The 21929-nt window shown below is 43.1% G+C and overlaps 1 long non-coding RNA gene across 2 annotated transcripts in view; it reads left to right on the top strand.

The window, feature by feature from the left end:
- Positions 1-21929, top strand: part of LOC137630079 (uncharacterized) — a 31477-nt gene that overhangs the window by 4683 nt on the left and 4865 nt on the right. Inside the window, exons 2-3 of one of the 2 annotated variants that reach the window (XR_011041639.1) lie at positions 15023-15100; positions 15638-15727. This is a non-coding gene — a long non-coding RNA (uncharacterized lncRNA). Of the gene's footprint in view, positions 1-15022; positions 15144-15637; positions 15728-21929 lie in introns of both variants that reach the window. The other variant, XR_011041638.1, reaches the window with a different exon arrangement.

Here is a 21929-nt window from a genome sequence, read left to right as displayed (position 1 = left end):
TCGCCCACACCTGCGCTCCCTCGCGCACTTTCATCTGCGCGCCCGCGCACGGGCGCACCCACGTTCGCCCACGCGGGAACCATCGATTTACCATCGCGCGAGTGCCAGGGCGATTTCGACCGCGATTCCCGTCGGGGTTTCGGAACACGGGCAACCTGGCGAGTCTTCTGGAGCGCGTACTTCCAGAACACGATCTTCACCCCGTAAACGCAGAGCATGGCACGTGCAAGAGCAGGAAGAATCTTCAGGGAAGTCTGAGCAACATTCTTCTCCTTTTCAGAACCTGGTTTAGCCCTTCCACCCCACCGTTCCATGGAAGGGTCTTGCCAGGGAGTTTTCTTTCGAGAATTCTCCGCCGGGCAAGGGGTAACTGGTTAGCCCTTCCTCTTCACCATTTCATGGAAGGGGCTTACCAGGCCTTTCCCTCTCCGATTGCGACCCGAGGATTTGTACAAGGAAGCTCCAGGAAGATCATGGGAACTTTCCTTCTCTCGGGCTCAAGAACCTTTGCGTTCCGTCGCCAAGTTTCGAACTTGCGGGGAAACTCGATGTTGAAGCATCTAGACGCAGTGACCAAGGGCTTCCTCTCGGGAGTCCCATCTGTGGATGTCGACATGCTCAGACACTCTTCCATCCTTGGGAAGAGCTTGTTTGAGCCCAAGGACGGAGAAATGGACAGCTGGTGTGCGGAGGAAGTCGAATCTCGTTTCACTCCTCCAAAAGGCGCTTACTTCCAGACCCTGCAAGCCTCCGACGCCTCTTCATACAGCCTTGTCAGCCTAGGTTATCGGAACCGGCTCCGGCTGCTAAGACAAGGTGTACAATAGCAGTCCCCTCCTGTCAGGGACATGTAGGACGGGAAGTCCTCCCGGGGAGGCAATGATCCTAGAGGGAGCGGCCGAGTTCACAAACTCTAGGATTGGCAACCCCCTTGCAGGCCTCCTGCTGGGGGGATGCCTAAGGTTACTCTGCCAGATAACAGCTTCCTGGTGCCGATTCCTGCACGATCTCCGTGATCAGCCAAGGATATCGCTCCTCGCTCTTAACATCTCTCCAGTGTCGCTGCCATGGGATCGGCGAGAGGTTTGCCCGTCGGGCAGAAGGAGCCATGCTTTAGAAGAATGTCCTCCATAGGGTCGTCGACGGCTTCCCCCCCCGGCTTCTTCGGTCGATCCTTTCTTGTAAGGAAAGCATCTGAGACGGGAGTTCCGTCATCGACCACTCAGCTCTGATCAAGTTTGTCGAACAAACAGCGTGGAACAGCAGAGTCGATCAGACTGGTAGCGAGACCACAAGACTCCATATGCCCTGGATCGGAAGGACGGGTACTTCCAGGTCCCATTCCATCCGTCTTCCAGGAAGCACTTGGAATTAAGCCTAGACTACAGATTTACCTGTTTAAGATGCTCTGTTGCGATCCCACCGCAGTATCGCAGGTTTTCACCAGAGAACTCTCCCTGCTATCCTCATGGCCACTCAGGAGCAGGCTTCCGCCTCGCTCGCTTTTTGGAGGTCTGGCTAACTCCGGTAGTCTCGGATTCGACCTTGTTCGACACCGAGACAAGCTTCCGGGACTTTACCAAGATCGAGGGATCATGGTAATTCGCAAGGAGCCTTCTCTGCTTCTACCTCAACATCTGGGATATCTAGCCAAGATATTGACTCCTTCTCCAAGCCTTCCCTTTAGTTGACTGTGGCAAGGCTGAGGAGAGTCGCAGAACCTTTCCTCAGACAAGGAGAGCTTTCAGCCTTATCTTGGGACGTTTCCTGGGTCTCCTTTCCTCCTTGACCCGTCTAAGTCCCGAACGGTCGCCTCAGGATAAGTTCCCTGTTAGGGGGCCCAAGTTCCGGTGGACTCAAAGCAACGATTAACTAGACTTTCTGGCCCCTATGGGACCAGCGGAACGATTAGACCTGCAATGGGGGTTGACCTACGGAAACCTCTTGCATGGGAGTGGATCTTCTCGTCCTTCCCCCGCATTTGATGCTGTTCTCGGACTCGTCAAAGAGAAAGGGGGGGGGGGGGTGCATGTTCTGGTTCAGGCTTATGGTCAGAGCCTGAAGGGTACCTCCACATCATTCAGCTAGGCTTAGAGGCCGTAGTCTGGCCCTTCAACAGATGCAACAGATCCTGCCGAGTCGCTCCGTGCGCGACAACTCCATGATACTGGCGTATTCCAACTAGCAGGGAGGTACATTTTCATACTTTCGCATCTTGCAGTAGAGATACTGAGATGATCCGAAATCCACTCAATACCACTGTCGGCTCGCTCATTCCGGGCAGAGGAATGTTCTCTCCGACAATCTGAGCAGAGACTCATAGATAGAGAGTACCTGGGGGTCTTTGGCCTCTAGTAACCAGCAAAGTCCTGGCCTGGGGGACCTGATCACGACAGCCTGGAACTTTAAGCTGCCGCTGTACTACCCCCCAGTCTCAGACCCCAAGACTCTTTGGCAAGATGCTTTCCGGTGACGGTGGGACAGCATCGACGCCTACGTCTTCCCACCATTTTTGTCTGTTGAGAAGGGGTCTCAACGAGACCAGATTGTCGGTCAATCTATCGATGACCCTGAGAGCTCCGCTGCGACTTTACGCAGAACGGTTTCCGGACCTTCTGCATCCCCTGGCGGAACTCCCGGGAGAGCTTCTTCCACGACACAGGCTACTCAAACGACCACACTGCAACATCTATCACAAGCCGTAGCATCGCTTCGGCTTCACGCTTGGAGACTATACGCCACCTCCTCACAAAGAGGCACCCCGCAATAGTCGCGGAGCGGAGGTCACGTCACCTGCGATTGTCATCCGCAGGGGTCTACCAGGCGAAGTGGAGAGTCTTCTGTGGTTGGTGTCGTGGGAGAGGTACCTCTCCCCCTGATGCCTCTTCTCCAGCAATAACGGAGTTATTGTTTATCGGCAGGAGGAAACTCGTTTTCCGCTCTCGGCAGTGAAGCCTATCGCTCAGTCTTACCCTGGCCTTCAGGCTGAAAGGAATAGACTTTTTCCTCCCCGCTGGATCTTTCTTCGCTCATGGGAAGCTACGAATGTACCTGCCCCCAGTCGGAGTGAGACCTCCTCCATGGAGCATGGTTCGGGCTCTTAAGACCCTTAAGAGATCTTCTTGCGGACCATTACGTCAGGCCTCTAATCGTCGCCCGTCTTGGAAGACTGTGCTCCTGCTCGCTCTGGCCTCGGCCAAGTGTGTAAGCAATCTTCATGGTCTCGTACGACTCCGCCCTTTCAAGAGGATAGGGGGAGGTAACATTCAGGTTCGTTCCTGAGTTGATTTCTAGACTCAGAATCTTGGAGTCCCGGACCTTCGGTTATTATTATTATTATTATTACTATCCAAGCTACAACCCTAGTTGGAAAAGCAAGATGCTATAAGCCCAGGGGCTCCAACAGGGAAAAATAGCCCAGTGAGGAAAGGAAATAAGGAAATAAATAAATGAAGAGAACAAATTAACAATAAATCATTCTAAAATAAGAATCAACGTCAAAACAGACATGTCATATAATAAACTATCAACAACATCAAAAACAAATATATCATAAATAAACTATAAAAAGACTATGTCCGCCTGGTCAACAAAAAAGCATTTGCTCCAACTTTGAACTTTTGAAGTTCTACTGATTCAACCACCCGATTAGGAAGATCATTCCACAACTTGGTCACAGCTGGAATAAAACTTCTAGAGTACTGCGTAGTATTGAGACTCGTGATGGAGAAGGCCTGGCTATTAGAATTAACTGCCTGCCTAGTATTACGAACAAGATAGAATTGTCCAGGGAGATCTGAATGTAAAGGATGGTCAGAGTTGTGAAAAATCTTATGCAACATGCATAATGAACTAATTGAACGACGGTGCCAGAGATTAATATCTAGATCAGGAATAAGAAATTTAATAGACCGTAAGTTTCTGTCCAACAAATTAAGATGAGAATCAGCAGCTGAAGACCAGACAGGAGAACAATACTCAAAACAAGGTAGAATGAAAGAATTAAAACACTTCTTCAGAATAGATTGATCGCCGAAAATCTTGAAAGACTTTCTCAATAAGCCTATTTTTTGTGAAATTGAAGAAGACACAGACCTTATATGTTTCTCAAAAGTAAATTTACTGTCGAGAATCACACCTAAAATTTTGAAAGAGTCATACATATTTAAAGAAACATTATCAATACTGAGATCCGGATGTTGAGGAACCACCGTCCTTGACCTACTTACAATCATACTTTGAGTTTTGTTAGGATTCAACTTCATACCCCATAATTTGCACCATGCACTAATTCTAGCTAAATCTCTATTAAGGGATTCACCAACCCTAGATCTACATTCAGGGGATGGAATTGATGCAAAGAGAGTAGCATCATCTGCATATGCAACAAGCTTGTTTTCTAGGCCAAACCACATGTCATGTGTATATAGTATAAAAAGTAATGGGCCAAGAACACTACCCTGTGGAACACCGGATATCACATTCCTATAATCACTATGGTGCCCATCAACAACAACTCTTTGAGATCTATTACTTAAAAAATCAATAATAATGCTAAGAAACGACCCACCCACTCCCAACTGTTTCAGTTTGAAAACAAGGGCCTCATGATTAACACGGTCAAAGGCAGCACTAAAATCAAGGCCAATCATACGAACTTCCCGACCACAATCAAGGGATTTCTGTACAGCATTGGAGATTGTAAGAAGGGCATCACATGCTCCAAGGCCTTTACGAAAACCAAATTGCAAACTAGGGAGTAGATGATTACCTTCAGCAAACCTATTAAGACGTTTTGCCAGAAGACGTTCAAAAACTTTAGATAGTATGGGAGTTATGGAAATTGGGCGGTAATCAGTGGGACTTGAGCTACCACAAACACATTTACATAGAGGAGTAACATTACCAATTCTCCAACTAGTGCTAAAAGCTCCTCTTCTTGCTAACTTGCGCAAAATAACATAACTTTGGAGCTAAGAAATCTGCTGTCTTTATAAAAAACAAAGGAAAAATACCATTTGGGTCTACACCTCCATAAGCATCAAGGTCCATCAACAGAGCTTTAATCTCACGAGATCAAAAAGCTAAACTAGTTAGTTTAGCCTCAGGAAAACAGGAATGAGGAAGTTCAAGTTTTTCATTACTCTGTTTACTGTCAAAAACATCAGCCAAAAGGGTTGCCTTTTCCTTTGGACAGTGAGTGACTGAGCCATCTGGTTTAAGTAAAGGAGGAACTGTTGCATCTACACCAAAGAGTGCAGATTTAAGGGTAGACCACCATTTATGTTCCTGAGTTGTACCAGAAAGTGTTTCTTTTATGGTTAAATTGTACTCCTTTTCAGTTGAGGCATAAACTCTCTGAGCAAAAGCTCGAAGCTGAGTATAGTTGTTCCAGGTCAAATCTGATCTGTTACCCTTCCAAAGTTGATAGGCCTCCTGCTTCTCCAAAAAAGCACGTCTACAATCATCATTGAACCACGGTTTGTCCTTCACTCGGTACCTTAGCACACGAGAAGGGATACGCCTATCAATTATGTTGACTAGATTCTCATTCAAAGGGACAACAGGATCTACACTATTATATAATTGTGACCAATTCAAGCACAAAAGATCATGTAAAATCCCATTCCAGTCTGCTTGGGATTTCATATAAATTTTACAAGAATATGATTGTCAGGGACAGGCTGCTCAGTCTTCACTAATAATGAAATCAAGGCATGATCAGATGTCCCGACTGGAGAACCAACCTTACCAGTTATAACGCCAGGGGAGTCAGTGTATACGAGGTCCAAGCAATTACCAGACCTGTGAGTAGCTTCATTTATGATTTGCTCACAGCCTGATTCAGAGGCAAAGTCTAAAGCTCTTAAGCCATGGCGATCGGTAGGAGAGATAGAACTTAACCACTCCCTATGGTGAGCATTAAAATCACCAACAAAGACAAAAGAAGCCTTTCTATCATCTTCTTGTATCTTAGCCATAATGGTAAGAAGACAATCGAAGATAGAATCATCCATGTCTGGATTCCGGTAGATCGAACATAAATAAAAGTTGTTATGCCTGCCACAAACTTTTATTACCTGAATCTCATGACATCCACATTGATAGCAGGACTTATGAGAAGCAGGGTACTCGGTCCTAATATACACCGCCATTCCCCTGGCCCTAGGGATGGCATCACGTTTCAACATTATTGGCTTCTTAAAACCAGTTATAAGGAGCTCAGATGAGTGCCTCATATTAGAAACCAAAGTTTCTGAGCACAAAAGAATATCATACTGTCTGGACGCAACTGTAAGGTCTTGGATATTTGCATGAAGACCACGAATATTGCAATACAGAAGACGACATTGACGAAATCTAGGACATACTGGTCCCGGATTTCGCTCAATGTCTCCAGACAGCATAAGAATTAATAGAAATAAAAAAGAGACATCATACTTAAAAACTAGATTAACAAGAATTATAACAAAAACAATACTGTACGTACAAAATTATAAACAAAGTGATTGATGATATCCATAGACTATAGTAAAAAGTCGGAAAAACTGGTCAACATGGAGGAGCCGATACACCATGCAAGGCTAAATACCCTCCAGGATAGCCACTTCAACTGAAGGGAGGACAGTAAGGATGGTTTTGAGAAGAAAAAGAATCGGAAAAAGGAAAAGACAACCTCTTGATAAACCACCAGGCATCCATGGCCCTTCTATTAAGCCTGCCCAACACACCATTTCAAAAAAACAAGAGGAAGAAAAAAAAATAAGATAGAATAGTGTGCCTGAGTGTACCCTCAAGCAAGAGAACTCCAACCCAAGACAGTGGAAGACCATGGTACAGAGGCTATGGCACTACCCAAGACTAGAGAACAGTGGTTTAATATTGGAGTGTCCTTCTCCTAGAAGAGCTGCTTACCACAGCTAAAGAGTCTCTTCTACCCTTACCAAGAAGAAAGTACACTGAACAAATTGCAGTACAGTAATTAACCCCTTGGGTGAAGAAGTGTTAAGTATCTCATTGTTGTCAGGTGTATGAGGAAAGACGAGAATATGTAAAGAATAGGCCAAACTATTCTGTGTAAGTGTAGGTAAAGAAAAAATAATCCGTGACCAGAGAGAGGGATCCAATGCATTACTGTCTGGCCAGTCAAAGGATCCAATACCTCTCTAGTGGTAGTATCTCAACGGGCGGCTGGTGCCCTGGCCAACCTACTACCTTCAAGATTTCGAGTCTCCGTTCTGTAACAGATGACCCAGACCTTCTCCTACTTGCCAGTAAGGAACCGAGGGGCTATCTTTAAGAACAGCTGCAGTTTGTCCTCACGTGCAAGCCCGGTTTGGGAGCACAGGAAGGACGCAGGGGAGGGTCACCAAGTATGCCTTTTCAGCCCGGATTCAAGGGCATTCATCTTGACCTGAATCCAGACCCTCCCCCGTCATCGCCCTACAGCCCACGATGTCTGATACATTGCAACGTCCCTGGCCTTCAAGAGGGACTACTCTGTGACGCAGGTGCTACAAGCTGGAGTCTGGAAGCGTCTAGCGACCTTCGCAGCCCACTTCCTGCAGGACGTGACCCACAGGGGTATCGATACGTTTCTATCGCCCTGTGGTGGCTACACAACAGCTGGTCTAACCTCAGGCTCCTTTTTGGACAGGTAGCAGAAGGTTGAGGGCATTGTTAACAGGTTTTAGACTGCATGAATGGAAGAAGTATGTCTGGCCCTTACTTCTTTCTTCATCCTCCCCTCTCCTGGGGAAAGCAGCATCCTGGTCTCTGCATAGCTGACCTCAAACCTCTGCAGGTAAACCATGCTTCCTTGTGTTCCAAGTATTGAGATAATACTGTCGCGTCCCCCATACCCTGACGAGGTGGTATTGGGAACATCCTAACCCAGAGTTCCGTCTAAGAACTCCAGGTCAACTGCCTAGGACAAGTCACACTCTTCCTTCACACACAAGCTTATGTAGGCCACACGTTTCCTTGCGGAGCAAGGAACTTGTGAGGTGCAGGGACTTTCCACCCTTCCTAAGGGGTAAGTCACCCTATGTAAATAGCGTGGTTTGTATTTCGGTTACGGAACAAATGACAAATTCGGAGATAATTTGTATTTTTCCTAACCATACAAACCTTAGCTATTTACACATATTTGCCCGCCAGCCCTGTCCCCCAAGTCAAGTCCTACCTCTAAGTGAAGTGAGACATTTCACCGGTGTGTGAGGGGGGAGGGGTAGCAAGCTACCCCTCCCCTAGCCCTGCTAACTAGCGCGGGGGTAGTAAACCCTCGTTGAAATCTAATGGCTTGTCAATTTCTGCTACGCCGAAAGTAAACCCTATGTAAATAGCTAAGGTTTGTATGGTTAGGAAAAATACAAATTATCTCCGAATTTGTCATATTTTGAATATACAGTATATCAAATGTATACTGGCATCACGAACTTTTGTTTATGTACGCTGGCATCACAAATTCTGTTTGCTTGACTATGTTGACATGTCAGTTCCAAGTCGTTTAGAGAGGAAACCGAGCTATTTTCTTTTTATAACCCCTTCCGCCTTCCTCAACATATCTTGCTAATTATTGCTTGCACAGAATTTAGATAACCCCCTAATTATTGTGCAAGAAGATGTGAACTGCAGGATTGCATTATTTTGGAGTAAATGGAGAGCGTGGTGTTGTAAACAATTACCAAAAGGTGTTTCTGACATTGTTCATAGCGCCTACAAATACACCTAAAACGCCTTACGTACGCTTAAGGGATTATTGAGTACTAATGCAATTTTACCCAGCTTGTTGGGGAAGGATTGCAGAGGGTACCCACCCTTGGTAGGAGGAGGTTTCTTAGGTTAGGTTAGGCGGGAAGCCTCAAGTTAAGTTGCATCCATTTTTGTTTTTCTTGTGAAGTGCATTTATAGTATTTAGTGAGAAAGCTTATTACAAAAATACGGATTTCCAACTGTTAGCATTGTCAAATTAAAAACTGCAAGGATTACACATTATTTTTCCAGAACCGTTATTGATTACATATTCTATTTTACCAACAATTTTTAGGGGCTCCTTGTGGGAGCATGGCAGTTTTTGGTAGAGAAACCAAACTAATGGTAGCTTGGAATCTGTATGCCTAAATCACACCAGATCAATTGGAAAAATACAAAGTTCATGTGTATCATGATTCATTAGCATTAAGTAGTGAGAGCATTGTAGGAAATAGTGAATTGTTCCGACGCTATATACAAACCATTACTGTCTTTACTGTGGAGATGTATTTCAGCGATAGCTGAAACCAGCCTTTTAAGGTTTTTATGAGAATTAATTACCATCCGCTTTTTTTTTTTTTTTTTTTTTTTTGGTAGATATATGATACTTTAATTTCTAGCCAAATACATGAACCATATATTTTACCTACTAGCTATCTTGTGTTTTATGCATTTCTGACCTTGATTATTGGGGCAAACACCTGTTTATGGGATTTTGGACCCCACTGAGGGCCTCCAGTGGGAAACCAGGTTTTTTGGGGGGTGAGGAAATGTCATAAATGAGTGATTTGCAGCAATAATGATGGTCTGAAATGCAAAATAAATACAAAATAACTAGTGGGGAAAATGTATGGTTCATGTAAGTGGCTGAAAACAGGACAAAATGTGATTATTTAATACTTTTGAGGTTTCTAAAAGGGCACAGAACCTAACAAACCCACCTAACCTAACAATGTGGTTCCCAGGTCAGCCCCTAGCCGGGGGCAAGACCCTTGGATGCTGGATCCCTCTTACCAGGTCACGAACTAAAAGTAAATCACAAATAAATCCTTACATTATGATTGACACCTACTTCTACTTCTCTTTAATTTGTCTTCGTAATCTTTACAGAAGTGTTGCAGTAGAAAATGTGCCGGTTTTCCCTAAAAACTAAGTCCGAATTGCACTTGAGACACTTAAACCTTTGAGGGATAACACAATGAGCTTTTCGAAAATTATTTACTACACCAGGAGTACCATGAAACTTGGCTGTAGAATCGAAATAGCGAAAAGAGCAGCCATTACACTTTGTTACTTTGAGCTCCATTATGGACATCCGACATGGAACAGCTACAAAGGAATTGAAGCGTTGTGTTAGTAAAGTATGTCCAGTGTATTTCTATAATAATACCAAATTTTGAAATAGACTATACTTTCCTTAAGTTCCCTATTGGAGACATCTTTATGTGATGGTGGTGGAACTCAAACTGAAGGGGAGGGTGGAAAAAAAAAAAAAATGGCTGTTGGAACCACATAATCGGGAACCATGTAATTGGAACTACATGATCGGAACCATGATTAGAAACCCTATGGTTGGAACTTACTCTTGTTCTTCAGACAATTGTGACTTTCGAGTCTCAATGGAGCAGGGAGGTCTCCCAATTTAAGGTCCTAGGCTTTGAACTGACAAACACCAATACTGAGACAGGCTCCTTGTTTTAAGAATGTGACAAACTGGGAGAAGTCACGTCTCGCACCCAGACGGAGGATGAGTTTCCCGGAATACTGATAAATACAACAGCAGCTCTACCTTCAAACGACTTCTTCAGCAGACTCGTAAAGGTATCTCTACATTTTCTCTCCAAGTAAAACTGCCAGCACGACTGTGGCAAAAGTTGCTCAGACATCTCTTGTCATTAGAGAAGCTTGTTTTTTAGGGTGTCTTCATCAGAGATTCCCCAGTGGCATCAGAAGCGTCACTGGTTGCCTGCCAATATTCTTCTACACCATTTGGTTCCTGTAAAACTAAGGCCACAGAATTATCTAGTTTATTGGCTAAATGATGAGAACCTTGTCAAGGAGGATAATCCTGTAGAAATGCTCTCTTTACAAGCATGTTGAAGGAGGGATAGGATGCATACCAGAAGAATCATTTGTCCAATTAAACGCTTGCACATCAACCAGCTGGAAATAAAGGCAGCACTTCTTATACTTCAATCATTCAAACAGTGTCTGAAAGGCCACTCAGTAATGTTAAAGAGGGGCAAGGGACAACTTTACTGAATTGCATACAACAACCACCAAGGAGGTACTGTGTAACAACATAACTCAAAGCAGGTGCACTTTTGGCTGCCAGACAGTGCAGTGAACTGGTCAGTAAAGTCCATTCCAGACTAAAGGATGTATTTTCCAAAATGCTTGTGCACCAGGGATCAGTCATAGGTGCAGAGTGGTCCCAACATCCTTCATTGGCTAAAAATATCTTGACTGTAAGATTCCCCATCAATCAACTTGATTACCACTTACCTCAACTTGAAATATCCTGTGCTTGTTCCGTAGTACAGGAACTAGCAGCATCCCTAGAGGCAATGCTTACCTCTACGATTTTCACCATTCTGTTTTATCTAGTGCATGATTTTGATGAAAGAATAACTTGTGATCATCCACATTGCTGGCACAGACTATGAGGTCATCCCATCACAAGTGCTGAGGTTTCCTTGTGGTCTTCCCTTTAGGGTTCATCTTCATGGGAATGCTCCAATTAGGTTTTCTCTCCTCTCAAGACAAATTTCCTTGTGCTTTTTCTGAAAATTTCTTTGTGGTTTTTCTACATGTTCCCCAAACAGCAATCACCTGATCGGAAACTGTGATCGAGACCACATGATAAGGAATCACACGATCGGGTAACCATCCAATAAGAACTGCATGATTATGAACCATATGATTGTAAACCACATGATCGGAAACCACTCGATAGGAAACCATACGATCGGAAATCCCACGATAGAGACCCATTTCATTGGTAACCACATAATCGGAACTTGCGCTCATTCTTCAGACTATTGTGAGTTTCAAGTCTCCAGGTAATTACCTCGGAAGGAAGGCCTTCCAGTTCAAAGTCCTCGACTTTAGACTACCCAAAGCCCCCCAAGTGTTCTCTTGGGTATTTGTTCTCTTGTCAGCTTGGGCTCATTCCAATGGAATCCGGCTCCTTTGATACCGGAATGATCTTGATTTATTGAGCTTTTTCTTTTGGAGGCAACTACTGCTACAGCAAAGAGACCGAACCCTTGCTTTTTGTCATAATCTGAGGTTTGTGGCAAATTTGGAAAAGTCACGTCTCTTACCAGGAGTGGAAGTTAAGGCACTGACATTGCAGTCATTCTAACCGTGTCTAATAGGCCACTTGGTAATATTACCGAGTGGTAACAATACTGTACTGGGCTCAACACAACGCCATGAACTGGGCAGCAAGGAATGTTATCACTGACAAGCTCCGGCACCAGGGATAAGTCATAGCATATGAGCGGTCCTATCATCCTCTGGTGGCAAAGAAAATTCTGACTTTGTTGGATTCTCTGTTAATCAACTTATTCACCATTCACCTCAACAAGAAAGTTCCTTTGCTTGTTCCCTATTGTAAATTTTTTTTTGCGAGGCAGATTTGCACCAACTCGCAGGGGTGTCCTTTTAGTTTGGAAAAGTTTCCTGATCGCTGATTGTGTGGACAAGATAATTCTAACCAATCGGCGAACAGGAAACTTTTCCGAGCTAAAAGGGCACCGCTGCGAGTCGGTGCAAGTGCGCCTCATTAAAAGAAATTAACTATGGTACAGTACCTAGCAGCAGCCCTAGAGGATGCCATTCATCAACGTGGAACAATGCTGACGTCTATGATTTCCACCATTCTGTCTGATTTGAAGGGTGATCAGTAAGTGCTGATTACACCTATTCTAAGAGATACTTTGTGGCTTCCAAATGGCCACAGACTGCATGGCAACTAGTCCTGCTGATACTGTTAGTCAAGGTACCTAGAGAACTACCCCTGACAGCCCAAACTATTGAGCCAGCTCCACCTTCAGAGGTGCTACAACATCACTTTACGGTTGGAGATTATCCAGCTTCTCCAAGCGAAAGGCTTTTCACGATGCACAACACAAGAGATGTTTTGATATCTCGGTAGTGCCTCTGTTGATGTAAGCCAGGGAAAATGGGCCATTTTCTTTGATTGGTGCTATAGAAGAAGTACTTGTATGGTCGGTACTTTTTTGCACCTGTTGGAATTTCTTGTCTTGAATTTCTTGTCTATGTCTCGGTGGTAAAAGGCTATTGCTTAGACTTGAGTCAGGTCTTTTAGACTAAATAGCTTAAAATCTTTCCTCTTTGCTCATGAGGAGCATCCAGCAATTTGGTCCTTGAAGAAGCTTTGATCATCATCGTTGGACGTCGCCTGAGCATTAATTATCAGAAAGCCCTCAAAGACAGTCTTCCTCCTTGAATCAGCCTTGGAGAAGCACGCACGTGAACTTGTGGCATTTCAGTAAATGCAACCGTTTAGAGCGCAAGTAAAAATTTAAGGGAAAAAAAGCTTGCCAGCAGCTGGAGGAAATGGTGGTGCTCTAAGGGAAGCAACAAGTCCCCCAGTACCTTGGGGTTCCCTGGAAGATGAGCGATTTGCTTTCTACTTGCGTGTCCCTCGAGAGAGTGCGCCCGAGACGGAGCTTTAGAAAGCGATTTGGGGGTTGCCGGAAGAAGAAGAACACGTCCCGCTCGCCCTTGAGTGAGAACAATCGCACTTAGCCTTCTTCCTGTGCCTTCCGAACGTCTTCCATTGGGAGGCAAACTAGTACTTCCAACACTCTGCGCAGGGCGAGCCCTGCTCGCAACGATGCCCTCGACACGCAGGACACAGAGAATGCGGATTGGTCTCCAACGACGACATGGTCTCGCACGCAGCACTCTTACCCTAGATACGTTTGTATGATGCAGGCGATTGTAGGAGTACACGCACTCCTGAAAAGAGAAAGCAAACGAATTAATGAGTCCAATGACATTCATTCAGGAGGAGAGCGGACACGTCCGATCACTACTTAGCCAAAAGAAAAAGTGACGTTTCACAGCTGTGAGAGTATATATAGAGGCGGCTGGGTACCCCCCAGCCACCCCTGCCCACCCACTAAGCGGTTAGGTAGGGTTGCCACCTAGCACTTGAAAGTCTAATGGCTACCTCCATCTGCCACCTAAAAAATATCCACTTAAATAACTCCAGGTTTGTATTAGTTAAGGGAAAAATACAAATTACCTCCGATTATGTCATTTTTGTTAGTGCAGATACAGTAGATTGAAGATCTCTAAAAGTACCATATCTTTCTGACTTTGAAAAAAGAAAAATGTATCCTCCTCCAGTTGAGGATCAGGAAGAACCAGCTCAAGCTCATGAAGGCAGAGGGATTAGTTCTATAATGGCCTTCTAGAAAGACCTGACAGTAGTTAAATGTTGAAGGCTGGAGTTTGGAAAACCAGACCAGACAACCTTCTAGGACCCCCTTTCTGCAAGAGTATACCCACAAGTCCTTGAATACATTCTCACTGGTACATGTCGGAGCTGTTCAGCAGCTTGTGTAGTGAAGCTACATCCTTCATAGGTCAAGAAGCATCTTATCTAAGATAGCAGTTGCAACAGAAGTCTAAGATGATGAGTAAGAAAGTATGGCCTTTTTTCTTTTCCCTGTAGGATGCAACGGTCGTCCCATTATTTGCTGGATCGGATGTTGATGCAGGTAAGCTTCCGTTTTAAGCAGTTTTTCAATGAGTTTATATTTGTATAAAGTATATCCCCTACTCTCCTTACAAGGGGAAGATGGACAAGAATGTGGATAATCCCATGACTTATTTGACTGCTTTGTCAGACATCATACCCTTTTAGAATAGAGGTTCTTCTGTGTCTGTCATATGCTAGACTTCAACCGAGAATCTTCTCTCAGGTGCTGAGAGGTGAATGAAAGTCAACATTTCATTACCTTCTCAAATCAAAGTGTTCAGAGATATTTTATCCCTCCTCAGGATAAGTCTTATCCTAAGGAAGGCGGATGAGGGTTTGTAAATAATGAAGGAGCAAATCACATATTTTGGTTAAATTTTAGCTGCCAAGTTGGAGTTACACTGAAAACATACACCTATTAAGGGACCGAGGTTTGTATCATTAGGAAAAGTACAAATTACTTGATTTTAGTGGCAATTAAAAAAAAAATTCATAACTTGGATAAAAGTAACTTTAATTTCATTTCAGGTTGCATGGGGTAATAGGAATTGGGTGTCCTGGTAAAAGCACGATCTGCCAGCTTTCTTCTAACAACCTCGGAATTAGGTACTATACGCTACGTACAATATCCTCTAATGAAAGTTCATTGGTATGAATTATTCATCTTACAAGTTGTTAGAATGAGTGTACTTATTATTCTGATTTAGTAGGTGGGCTATCATTGTGCATTTGTTGGGTTCAACTGATGTAATTTTAATTTGACAAATTTGAAAGTTTTATTAAGATTGGTTATTGCAAGTAGAGTAGATGATGATATAGGCACTAAACTCTTATTTTTAACCTAGGTTGGTATGCAGAAATTTCCCTAAAAGACATTAATTTATAATGTATATATCCATTTTAAAGATAGAAGAAGGAAATATTTTTTATATTGTTTATGACAGTAGTAGTAAGACATAGTTACTGTACAGTACTTGAATGCATCAGCAGTGAAGATTGTCTAATTGGTATGAAGGTTTGAAAAGCAACAGTACAGTTATTGTTGTTATGGCAGAGTAAAGAACACCACAAATCCAGTGCAGTTGTTTGGTGAAGAAATGCTTAACACTAGCTAGTTGCTGTTTTCTGTTTTAAATTTTCCAGGACGAATTTCAACCATGGCGACAAAGAAGCATCATTACTTGTCTGGAGGCCTCTCGAAGAGTCTTTCTACCATCTGGCATTTGAACATTAGTAAGAACATTTTTTACCATCCATTTCCCTTAAACCTATTCTGTTTTGTGTATGTATTCATGTGTTGAATAATCACTCCCATGAATTTTTGGAATTATGAGCTAGGTTATATTTGAGGATCTCTAGTAGAAGGTCATTCTTTTTATGCTTGACATTATTACCATAATGATTCTTCTTAGGGAAAGTGATTTAGTCTGAAAAATTTCATGTTCAAATTCAGTCGGACATTTTACACATATTAATCTATTGGTTGGAAGCAGTTATCAGTTTCAATACACGATGAGAATTTTTTTTCATAGAAAATGACTACTGTATAGAATTGTTTTTTTTTTTTTTTTTTTTTTTTTTTTTTTTTTTTTTTTTGTAGTAGTAGTAGTAGTAGTAGCAGATAGGACTATAGGGATAGATGAATTACTGTAACTGAATTTGATGTTCTGAAAATTTTAATTTGGACCAAAAGAGAAAGGAATATTTTTGTCATCTATGGTATCTTATAGTGGCACTCCCCGAATGTTTGCCAGTTCATTGGTATTTGCTCCTACACTTATACAAACTTTTCTTTTTTAAAATAAGGAATGTCTTCCTTTCATTGGAATTGTTAGGTCAGTTGAAATTGTTAATGAGACATGTAATAACAGGTGGGTGACTCACCAGCCTCTCTCCTGCCAAAGACCCTTCACTTTAGTCTTTGGCCTTAATGAGTAAAGAGACAGAATCCTAAGCTCTTTAATCTTTTTCTCATACTTTTTTACTTGATGATTTATGTTGGACTCGTGTTAATGATGTAACGAAGCTGAAATTTACTTTGCATACTGGTGCAAGGGTGGCCACTACCATCAGTTTATGGCTAGACAGGCACTAGATTCCCACATGCTCTGATATTTAGTAGGAGTACGATTGTTCCCAATTAAGTTATCCCTACGTGCAGGGTGTAGATCGTTAATGAGGAAATAAAGTCTCAAGTTTTTAAAGCATCTTTCTTTGTGATGCCCAAAACGATTCTATTGACTCTGTATAGCTCTTTGCTTTTCTCATCAAATTCACAGATCGCAGAAGCTTATTGGTAAACTCCTGTGGACTAGTCCTAATATTGTTAAGTTTTTTCAGGGTTGGAGGAATGTGAGGTGATTGACAATCAAGTTTTGTGCTGGAAGTTCTTCCTATGCAGACTATTGACAATAAGCTTTCCTTAGGTCTTGCAGGTAGGGCCTCTGTCATTATTTGAGGGAGCTGTTATCTAAGATTTCTTTGCCCATGATGTCCCCTGTGCCAGTATTTCCAGCGGTGATCTCTAGAGTCAGCGACCTCAGTGGAGATTCCAGTAGTTCATCTGAAGCCAAAGAAGGCCTCCACCATAGTGAAAGGCATAAGGAAATTCGAGTACCAGTGAAAACTATGCCCTTTATACCTATGCTTGTACCACTGATTCCCTTCAACCCTGTCCTTGTCCCACTGGTTCCCTTCATTCCTGTGCTTGTCCCACTGGTTCCCTTCATTCCTGTGCTTGTCCCACTGGTTCCCTTCATTCATGTGGTTGTCCCACTGCATTCATGTGCTTGTCCCACTGGTTCGGTTCATTCATGTGGTTGTCCCACTGGTTTCCTTCATTCATGTGCTTGTCCCACTGGTTCCCTTCATTCATGTCGTTGTCCCACTGGTTCCCGTCATTCAGTGCTTGTGCCACTGGTTCCTTTCATTCCTGTGCTTATCCCACTAGTTCCCTTCATTCCTGTGCTTGTCCCACTGGTTCCCTTCATTCATGTGCTTGTCCCACTGGCTCCTTTCATTCATGTGCTTGTCCCACTGGTTCCTTTCATTCCTGTGCTTATCCCACTGGCTCCTTTCATTCCTGTGCTTGTCTCACTGGTTCCCTTCATCTCTGTGCTTGTTGCACTGATGCCCATCACCCCTCTGTATCTATCATTCATGTTTGTGTGACCTTGGGTCCTATAGCTCCTATGATCCTTGTTCCGGTAACTCCAGGCTTTTTGTGTTACCTGGGCCAGTAATAGTGCACACCCTTTAAACTGTAGCAAGTCGTGTGATTTCTCCCATTAGGGAGTGTCGTCGTTTATGGTTGCTAGACCTACGACTTGTGCTTGCAGAGCCTGAGAGAAAGTTAGTAAGATGAAGCGAGTTCACTTGCCCTGCTTTTCATCAGTCAACTTTCTATTTAAATTCTGTTCCTTCTAACAAGTAGTAATCCAGGAAGGCCAGTAGTAATAGCACTTTGCTTTTCTCAAGTTTACTGATAGCAGAAGCTTATGGGTAAACTCCTCTGGTTTAGTCCAAATATTGGCAAGTTTTTTCAGGGTTGGAGGAATGTGAGGGGATTGACTCACCAGTTTTGTGCTGGAAGCTCTTCCTATGCAGACTATTGACGACGAGCCTTTCCTTATGTCTTGCAGGTAGGCTGTCAGTCATTATTTGAGGAAGCTGATAGCTAAGGCTTCTTTGCCCATGATGTCCTCAGTGCCAGTAATTCCAGTGGTGATCTCAAGAGCCAGTGACGATTCTTGTAGTGTGTACGAAGCCAAAGAAGGCTTCCACCTCGGTGAAGGGCATAAGAAAAGTCTGATACCAATGGGAACTGTGCCCATTGTACATATGCTTGTCCCACTGGTTTGACTCATCCATGTGCTTGTCTTAGTGGTTCCCTTCATCCCCGTGCTTGTCTTACTGGTTCCCTTCATCCCATCCCCGTGCTTGTCCCACTAGTTCCCTTCATCTCTGTCGCACTAGTGCCCATCACCCCTCTGTCTGTCACTCATGTTTGTATGACCTCAGGTCCTATAGCTCCTATGATCCTTGTTCCAGTAACTCCAGGCGCTTTTTGTTTTACCTTTGCCAGTGATAGTGCACACCCTTTAAACTGGAAGTGACCCCCCTGTGCTGTGGTTCTTGTCAAAGCAAACGTGTGGTTTCTCCCTTCGTCGATGGTTGCTAGCCAGCCTACGACTTGTGCTTGCAGAGCCTGAGAAAGTTAGAAAGAGGAAGAAGCAATTTCACTTGTCCTGCTTTTCCTCATCCTCATTTCTGTTGTTTTTTAACTAGTAGTAGTAATCCAGGAATGCCGATCGTAAGAACGAGTTCACTTTGCCTGCTTTTTCCCGGTTTCCTTTTTATTGCAATTCTTTTACTTATAACAAGTAGTAGTAGTCCAGGAAGGCCAGTAGGACTTTTAACGACACACCCCTCTTTTCCTGGGGAGATATATGGTTCCCAGGTGGTTGTCCGCAGACTTGAGCCACGGTTCCCTGGTTGCTGCCCGCAGACCTGAGCCAAGGACTTTGGCTGTCCAGAGATGCACAACCTCATGCTGGACCCCACTTTCTTTTCATTGGCCAGGCAGCCCACAAACTCCCAAGGCCTACGTGGCTGATTTGATTACCCCAGAGGGTTTGCAAGTGCAGGAAGCTCTCTTGGACTCTGATCCACAGCCCACTCTCCTTCAAGGGATCAGACTCTAGTAGGGCTATTGTGGATAAATCATCAGGTGCAGCCATGCCTTTGGGATGAGTGGGAAGGTTCCATGTCCTTCTCTAGATCCCAATCAGGACCATCTGTAACTTCTTCCACTTGTAAGAATTCTGTGTATGCACAGCAATTTTGAGGACCCTAACCTGACCCGTTCAGGAAGGGAGGCAGGGGGAATGAGGTATGTTGGAATTCACCCTTTCTTGCTGCCACAACTAGGGCAATGCCTGGCATGCCATTGGGTAACTTTGGTATTTTATGTCCTTAGAGACAAAATTATAACCTTTCCTGGACTGCCGACCTCCCCTATTTTATGTCCTTAGTGACAAAATCTGCTGACCTCCCCTATTTTGCAGACGCAAGATATTTGCAACTTGGCTCCAGGCTTCTACAGTCGGCTTGTCTATGTAGAAAAATCAACTAGGTCCTGGAAAACAGTCATTAATCTCTACCCTGAACGAGTTTGTATTTATGTATACACACAGTTGGCCAACCAGTTTTTATATATGTACAGTATACACACTTTGTCAAGGTTCTCTCATTCTTTAGATAAGTATTGATCTAAGAAATCTAATATTTGTTCACAATAAAACATTAATGCCACCCAAATTTTTTTAAGGTACAGTACAAATATTTAAGTATATTATACAGTGCAAGGTTCTATATACTGTATATTATGAATTTTAGCTTTGAGAACTTTTGCGATAAAATTAATTTTTTGTTGATTTTTTTATGTATCTCTTAGGTGTTTTTCATTACCTTTTTAGAAATTTTGCTTACAGTAATAATATACATAATGCAATTGATGAATAAGAGAATTTATTTGCATGGTTAAATGGATAATTAAAAGTGAATGAGAAAAGTACAGGACCAATTGAATGAAATAAAAGGTATAAATCCTTTAACACAATTTATTTGTTTGATATACAAGTAATAATTATTGCAGATTAAAAATCATATCATCTTGACCAATTTAGAAAACTGAAAACTTAGATTAGAAAATTGCAAAGTTTGTAACATATTTGAATGGTTTCCTTATTAATGTGTGGATCAGTTGAATTTTGTTAATACATTAACAGCTATTCTTTCCCATTGGTAGGATGTAATTGAGTATATTATCTCTGGATTTTTTTTTTTCAGCAAGTGAGTAGGATTGAGCTTAAAGTACTATGATAGCTTATAGTTATTTCTTGTGAGATTATCAACCTCTTAAAGCTCTTCAGACTGTAGGAATGCAACATGAAGCTTCTTCACTTTTGGATGTCACATCTTGTTGGAGCTCTCAAAGCCCATAGAATTGAGAAATCTGCTTCGAAGCTTTTCAACCCCACAGAAATAGCCTACTGAATTGTGACAATTTGTCGAAGCTTTTCAATCTGTTACAGGTAATCAGCCTAGGGAACTGTGACCTCTTGTTGGAGCCTTTTATTCTTCAGGACTGACATTTAGTTTGAGCTTCTCTGCAGCAGCTTGGACTCAACATCTTGTTGTAGTTTCTTAGCCTGCTCATTGCTGAATTATACCTTTTCACCAGTTAGGAGCAGAAGAGCTGTGGGGTTGTACAGTATCTTGTTGGAACTTTTCATCAACTTAGGAGTTGAAGCACTTCACCCAGTGAGAGCCATACCCAATCCTGTCAAGTCTTTCCGCTGGCGTGTCGTATAGCATCTTGGCGGTTATCAGTTTGTGGAAATGTGATTTTGTTGTTTTGAAGTTCCTTAACCTGTAGGGCTGCTCATAGGAGTTTCACAGCCTGTGGGAGCCATACAGAATTCTGTTGGAGCTCATCAACCTGCTGCACTGTATAGCATCGTGTTGAACCTTTTCACCAGTATCTTTGGGAGCTTTTCTGTCAGTGCTTTTTAGTTAGCGAGACCCATATAGCATCTTGTAGGAGCAGTTCCCGCAGTGAGCCAAATCCCATCTTGTTGAGCTTTCCAGCTGGTTGGCTGCACAGCATATTCGAGCTAATCACTGCATGACACTGTAACATCTTATTGAATCTTCAAGGCTTGTGGGGGTATGTTTATAGGGCTATTCATTATAGTATTGGAGCTGTCGAGTGGGAACCACAAATCAGCTGCTGGGGCTATACAATACTTCATCTTGTTTGAGTATTTTGGTCTTTAACCCATGCAGCATCTTGTTGCTGAAGTTTCTCACCCACCAAGACTAGTAACAGCGTTGATGGACCCTTTCAGTTATTACAGCCGTCTACTTTTTTATTGAAGCTTTTTCAATTGGTGGAGTTATGCAACTTCTTGTTGGATTTTACAGATGGTGGAGCTTGACTCAACTTTGGTTTTTAAACCCATTGATGTGTGAAATTTGGTTGGAGCTTTTCAAATCTTGAAGCTAATAAGCTCTCAGAACTGTGGCATCTAATGGACCTTTTTTGTGTACCTTTTGCCCTTAACAGCTTCTCACTTTGTTGAGAAGATATCTTACTGGAGTTCCTCAGCACATGATGATGTACTGCTGCATCTTGTTGGAGCTATACAGCAGCCTGTTGTTGGTCTTCATCTCAGCAGCTTGGACTGTGACAGCTTCTCACTTTGTTGAGAAGGTATCTTACTGGAGTTCCTCAGCACATGATGATGTACTGCTGCATCTTGTTGGAGCTATACAGCAGCCTGTTGTTGGTCTTCATCTCAGCAGCTTGGACTGTGACAGCTTCTCACTTTGTTGAGAAGATATCTTACTGGAATTCCTCAGCACATGATGA

Source organism: Palaemon carinicauda, chromosome 38 (genome assembly GCF_036898095.1).
Source record: "Palaemon carinicauda isolate YSFRI2023 chromosome 38, ASM3689809v2, whole genome shotgun sequence".
Lineage (NCBI taxonomy): Eukaryota > Metazoa > Arthropoda > Malacostraca > Decapoda > Palaemonidae > Palaemon > Palaemon carinicauda.
The sequence above is the reverse complement of the archived record's forward strand: the minus strand, read 5'-3'. Positions and strand labels throughout refer to the sequence as shown.